This window comes from Cyprinodon variegatus, unplaced genomic scaffold (assembly GCF_000732505.1).
Source record: "Cyprinodon variegatus isolate N-32 unplaced genomic scaffold, C_variegatus-1.0 Scaffold768, whole genome shotgun sequence".
Lineage (NCBI taxonomy): Eukaryota > Metazoa > Chordata > Actinopteri > Cyprinodontiformes > Cyprinodontidae > Cyprinodon > Cyprinodon variegatus.
In genome coordinates, this window is record NW_015151221.1 from 340404 (window position 1) to 347391 (window position 6988).

A 6988-nucleotide genomic window follows, 5' to 3' on the forward strand; every position below is an offset into this window, starting at 1 on the left:
CAGGTTAAAGCCTGGACATGTCACACTGGATTTACATTTTATATTTGATGAATTATTGACGTTTTTTAGTACATTTTGGATACAATTTTTCATTACAAATATTCATTCTGTGTATTATCTATTGTTTTTTTCTTGTTTCTAATTACTTATGTAGTAAATTATTTGGATTATGGCCGTTCTGACTCTCCATACCTTTGATCACTTGGAGCAGGAAAGCATCAATACCCATCAGTGTACCTATTATGCACTCTCCCTTAGATGTATCTTAAAGGGAGTTATAATGAATTAAGGTCCTTGGGACAGTTGCAGACTCTTTAGAGCTGTGTTGAACATTGAAAAATGGGCCAAGGGCTTTTGGCTTTTTTCATTAAGCTAAATGGAACAATGGCCGTGATGTTTTTACTTGATAAAATATGGGCCGAGGGGATTTGGGATTTTGTGTAGCATAAGAGATGTTCTTTTTTAACTGGGACAAGGACTTGTGTGCTGTCAGGTCACAGTTTTGTGTGTTAAACAGCTGCGGCTTGATGAGACCCTCCACACTGTGTTCTGGAGTATATATATCAGGTTCATGTTAATACCCTATTTGGCTGGTAATTTATGGCATGTCTCTTCAGGTTTGTGACGCCGTTTTGCTCTGGTAGCATGAACCTATTTTTTTGTAGAATTTAAATGAGAAAGCTGCTTTACCTGTTTTTGTTTTTTTTAAGCTTTATCATTTATTGAGGCAGAACAGCAGATTGTGACTTAAAGGTCACATTTGAAAAAGAAACAGCACCCACTGATTAACAAATTTAACACCTGGATAGCATTATGCAAAAATCTAATAAGTTAGATTTAATTAAAAAAAAAAGATTTTTACTTGAAATATGTCAACTTATTGCTAGCGTTTAAAGGTTTGATATTCCAAATTATCTTTACCCCTGATAATTATGTGCTTGTTTGCAGGTGTTATTAACAAACTGCAATGAGGTATAGCTTGAAAGTGCAGTACATCCACAAAGTATTTTCAAATATAATATTTTTAGTTTATTTTTTAGGCCTTTCAAAAAAAAGGTCAATATTTCAGAGTAATAGCAACATAGCCAGAGTCAAGCGTTCATAGCCATAGGTACATATCTACACCAGAGATCATTGAGTTATTGTCCACCTCTCTGACAGGATTTTTTTTTTCTGGTCACACATTTAAAAAAAGGCATGCTTAAAATAATAAAGCATGATTTTTTTTTTTTTTTGTCAAGCATATCCCAAATGGATGCACTCAAAGAAATATTTCACCCAAACTTCAGGAAATATGCTATTTTAATTAAATAGCAAAGTCCTATGTACTTTGTTTATAGATTTTTAAAAAAATTATGCATATTCATTTGTACAGTGAAGCTTATTGATTTAAAATACATAATCATCAGGTTTAAGAAATCAGTTATAATAAAGTAGACTTATTCAAAATGAATACTAAGGATTATATTTATTTGAAATCCATTAAGTTTATTGCAATACTTTTGGGTTTTGGATTTGAAATGAAGGGAAATTTAACAACATCCGCTGGGAGCCGTACGATTTTCACAGTCATGCTCCATTTTTTATTACATTTTAAGAGAAGAAATCTATAATAAACACTTTCAAGCAGTTACACATTACAATAAGGTAATCAGATTTTGACTTAGGATGATAACGACTGTTCTGTTTGGAGAGGGAGATCAGTGTTTTTTAGTAAAGAGAAATGTTTTGTCACTGAGTAATATTGTCAAACTGGCCTTATTTAATAGGTTTGAATATATTACACGTCTTGCTAATGATTGAGAAATCACTTTGTATCAAATGGCTGTTCCTACTCTTCCACATACTAAGCAAATCTGTTGCCTTCCCCTGTTTATCACTCTTTTCCTCTTTTTCTTTTCAAGGTTCATGTCAGGGAATTCTTAAATCTCAAAATATGTAAGTGTGGGGGAGAAATATAGTCTCATGTTAAGAAGAAACATTCATTAAATAACAAAACAAAACAACAAATAGACTTTAGATAAATGGGAGATTATTATTAAGATCCAAGGAGAATAAATATCTAAATATTGTTGACCCTGTGAGACAGTAGGGAACAAGCATACTGACCTTGCAGGTGACAGCTGACCCATAACCGTCACGGTGCAATCAACAGTGAAGCAAGGTGAGGACCCTGATGCCAGAGATACAAGGAGATCTGGTGGCTATTGGAGCCAAATCTGAAGATCTGGCTGACAAAAATATTCCTGTTAAAGAAAACTTAAGTATTTAAATTTGTTTGTAATGGCTATGCTGGAGTCCATGACTAAAGACTGAAAAACTGCATGTTGACATTTAGAGAGTTTGTCCTAAGAGACTGACTGATTCATACAACATCATGGAGTGCCAAGTCAAAATGTGAGCTTTTTTTAAATTTATTTATTTATTTATTTTTTTTACAAATTCCCGCCAAGGAGACGAGATGCATTTCAAGAACAGAATGTGTTGAATTCTGCTTGTAACTGTGGCTTATTTGCAAGACTTGGTTGAATTGGAGTTAAAAAACTGTGGGTTTGATTTTAGCTTCCTCCCCAAACTCATGCAGATGTGCCTCTAGATAAGGCACATAACCTAACATAGTCTACAGAACCATCTAATTTAAAGGCGCTTTAAGAGGTCCTATGAGGTGAAATTGTTATATCAAAGCATTTTCGCTTTTCTGGCTAAAAGAAGGAAGCACATTGCTTTGTATGCCTGTGAAATCTGACATTTTTATTTCTATATAAGACTGTAGGACACAGAAATAGCTATAGATCATCTGTCTACAGAGTTTATCAGTTTATCGATAAAATATATTCCCACTAAATAAAGAGATATGGGACAAAGCAAACCATATATGAACCTTCACACAGATCTTTCAGTATTTCTCTCTCTCTCCTGTTTCCATCTCCTTGTCTGCTCTCATTCCTTCTGCTGCTGTTGATTCTGATGGCTTCTGTCAGCTTGTTGCAGATTTTACCCGTTCAGCTCTGTGGCTTTGGGAGTTTGCGTGCACCTCGTTGTCTCTCCACTCTCCGTGGATGTTTGGCCATGATGACACACTTCACAGTCCTCTGAGAGGAATAAATCTTTAAATGTGCTAACTTCTACATAACATGTCTGTACTCAGAAACAGCCATGAATGCACGTATGTATATATGACTAAGTGGTGAAAACTCAGCACGCCATCCTGCTTCCTTGCTTATTTTCCCACTCCTGTCTCTTTGTAAAAGGTCACATTTCCATTTGAGAGTGAGGTGATGATGAGAAGCTAAAGAACTAGAGAGGGAAGAAAAAAGTGAAAGACGGAGGTTAGAGGAGTGGAAGAGGAGAAAATCAAAGAAGGCCTAAAGATGAAGCAGATGTTATGATGACGGCAATCTACAGATGGACTAAGCCCACCTGAAAATACACAAACAGCCTGACCTTTTATACAAAACACCTTTTAAAGATCAGTCAACATTAATCATTACAAACCAGCTGTGAAGTAATAAAAACACTGAAAACTAGAATATCTGATGACGGATTTTTGAGAACCTAAAGTCAAATTTATAAAAACACCAAATCTGGATTGTCAGAAACTTGAGATATTAAATAAAGCAATAAAAACAACAGTTTTTACACAGAAAGGTTATGTACTGGCCCTCATAATATCAAAAAGAATGCTGATAGATTTCCAGGAAAGTCATTGCCATGCTGCTCAAGAGCGTCAGCTATGCAGGTACTAAAAAATAGCGCCTTCAGAGTCTATTCAATCATTGAGAAGAGGAAGAAGTGTGATGAGTGAGAAACAGGAATAATTACAGCCTTGAAAATCAGGCAAAAGCCAAGCTTCTAGCTCAATGCTTCACCTCATGCAGACATGCAGACATGAAGAGAATCCGGACTGTTGATCCGTGGTCCAAAGTCCTCCCTTCATATGAAAATAGATTTAGCTATCAGCGGTGTCTTCTACCAGCATTTTAGAGATTTCAATGCTTTTTTTTACAGATTACAAAGGTTCAATGGAGATGCTGATTTCATTCTATAGCAGGACTTCACACCTGCTCACACTGCAAAAGTAATAAAACCTACTTAAAGGGGCCTGACCTGAATCACAGTGAGAATCTATGGAGGATTTTTCATTCTTTTCACTAAACTGATATTTCAGTCTTAGACCCTCCATTTGGTTTATATAATTTTTTGAGAAGCTAAAATTTGCTTTGCTTTTTTTATTGAATAATAAATAATTATGCCACTCTGTTATGAATCTAATGAATTAGTTATAATTTTTGAATGAAAACAATCCAAACAGTTCAGACTCGAACAAGTGATTGTGTCTAATCTCAATCAGAATCAAATCAGTGACTATCAAACCATTTATATCTTAAGGGTCATGGATGGAATTTTTGGTGGGGGGCGCTGGGGGAACATGTCCACTTTTTCAAACGTCTGTTTTTGTCCCCTGCACTGTTTACTAACCAAAAACAATGTTACGCTAAAGTACACAGACATTTGTCGAACACTAGGACCAAATGGAAAACCGCAGCTCAAGCTGAAGCCCACTTCCCTGAGTTTAGACCGCTCACAAGCTCCTGATTGGCCCAGGTTCTTTTCTTGTGTGATTGGCTGTCGCCGCTGTCACTCCTGAGAAGCTCCCTTAACAAACATCTGATGCGCCACTGAACTGGGTTTGTGATTGAATGTTAGTTATATTAAAAAGTTTATTACATTAAAGTTAGTTATATTAGAATTATTATCCAATATTACTTTTAAGGCTAGGCTTAAAACTTTCCTTTTTGACAAAGCTTATAGTTAGAGTGGCTCAGGTTATCCTGAGCTTTCTCCATAGTTATGCTGCTATAGGCTTAGACTCCTGGAGGACATAGGGACCCCTATTTCATCATCCAGTTTCATTGTATCTCTATACTCCCACTCTGCAGAATCTATGCTCTCTCTGCTTTTTCTCATAGTAGCTTTGCCTCGTCTGTTCCTGTTTGGCTGTGACGCCATCCTGTAGAGAAGAATCAGCTGTGCTGCTGCCATCAACACCCTTGTTTATAGATGCTGGAGATCGGGCTGTTTTCCAGTGTAGTCCTGTTTCTCTGACCGTGACTGGCTGGATGTGCTCTCTTCATCCTCTGACATGGGAGCTGGCTCGTGCTCGTCTGCCTGGCTGTATTTCCTAGACCGGACCACCATTTACAGTTGCTTCTTTTATCTGTGCTTCTGTCTCCTTGAACCCCAGTCGGCCTCGGCAGATGGCCACTCACACTAAATCTGGTTCTGCTGGAGGTTCTTCCTGTTAAAAGGGAGTTTTTTCCTCTCCACTGTCGCTGCAAGCATGCTTAGTGTGAGGGATTGCATTCGAGTCAATGAGTCGATGCAATCAACTGGTTTTACTTAGATAGAAAACTTTGAATCAATTTGACTGTATGATCTGGTGAACTATAAAGCCTTGAGATGACATGTGTTGTGAATTAGCGCTATATAAATGAACTGAATTGAATTGAATTAAAAGATACTTGCATTCCCCCCACTTCTGAAATCAAAATTCCATCCATGGTAATGGCACACATTTTACAGTAAATTAGGTATTAGTTAATTATGCTGGAAGGCATCACTGCTTCCTCCTTCACTCTTCGAACATCTAGTTCTGATGTTGATGTTCTTTCAGAAGCAGACACCAACACATGTGTTCACCAGTGCAAAATGCTGATGCAATTCAAGCAGACACAAAAAATGTCAACCTTGACTTATGCTTTAGAGAAAATTTGGTTAACATGACCTTTTTTTATCATGTGACCTTAAGAATTTGTTCTGACAGGCTGTTTTGAAACACAAAAATATATGAATATGAAAAATCAATTACTGAAAAGTCAGACAATGTCATATTGATTTTCTAGACAAATAATTGGACACATCAGGACTGGACTGTTTAAATAACATTTATCAAACTTGTGTCCAGAACCTACTTTGTGACCTTATTCATATATTTTCTAACCTTTGCTGGTCAATGCCCTGTGGAGGACAGCTAGGCTTTTCTCATTCTACCCACCCTTCAATTATAAACTACTATAAACTACTGGAGACTTTTTTTTAAATCTTGTATTACATCAGTTCACACATCCTGGCTGCATAATAAGAGATTAGAGCAAATCCATCAAAAACTGTATTCCTGCTGTTCACTGGAGGGAACATCTCATTCATTCTTCGATCACTCTATAGGGGAAGGCTTGTCGTTGGCTGATTGTGTAGAGTAATGCAGACATTTAGGTCTGAGCTCTTATCTAACACACACACACAAACACTTTTAGACACTGCATCAAAGTCTCCACTAATTAGCGAACATGATGAAGCTGTAAAACAATGCTGCTGTTTTGCTGCATCATTAATCATCCATCTAACCATTTATTTTTACATTTTGGTCATTACCAATTCTATTTTCTCATTCTTAGAGCTCCTATTCATGTATTTTTTACCCCCCGACCCCCCACCCCCCCAACACACACACACATTTAACCACCTCCATTCCTCCATCCAATCCATTGATGGAGCATGGAGGAGAATAAAAACACGCTTAATGTACAGCAATAAATCAGGATTTTACTGCTGCAGCAGGCAGCATCAATTTATGTGACGCTACTGTGTTCACTTAGAAAGCAGTGGAGCTAATTATTGCAAAGGATGGGTGTTAAAAAGTATTAATGCTGGTTTTCCACATTAACTTTCACACACGCTGGAGGTTATGTTCAAAGAATGATTTAAATGTGAATGCTGTAAACCAACAAGGGCTGAAAAAATTATCTGGATTAATCGTGATTAATCCAGATAATTGAAATAATTGTCAACTAATTTAATAATCGATTAATCTTAACTGGAGTATAGAGACTCTAAAACATGCTTTTAGCTGACAGAGAAACCCACTTAGAGTAGTAACTACACTGTAAAAAAAGTCAGTAAATTTACGGTAAAAAAAGGTAAAAAACCA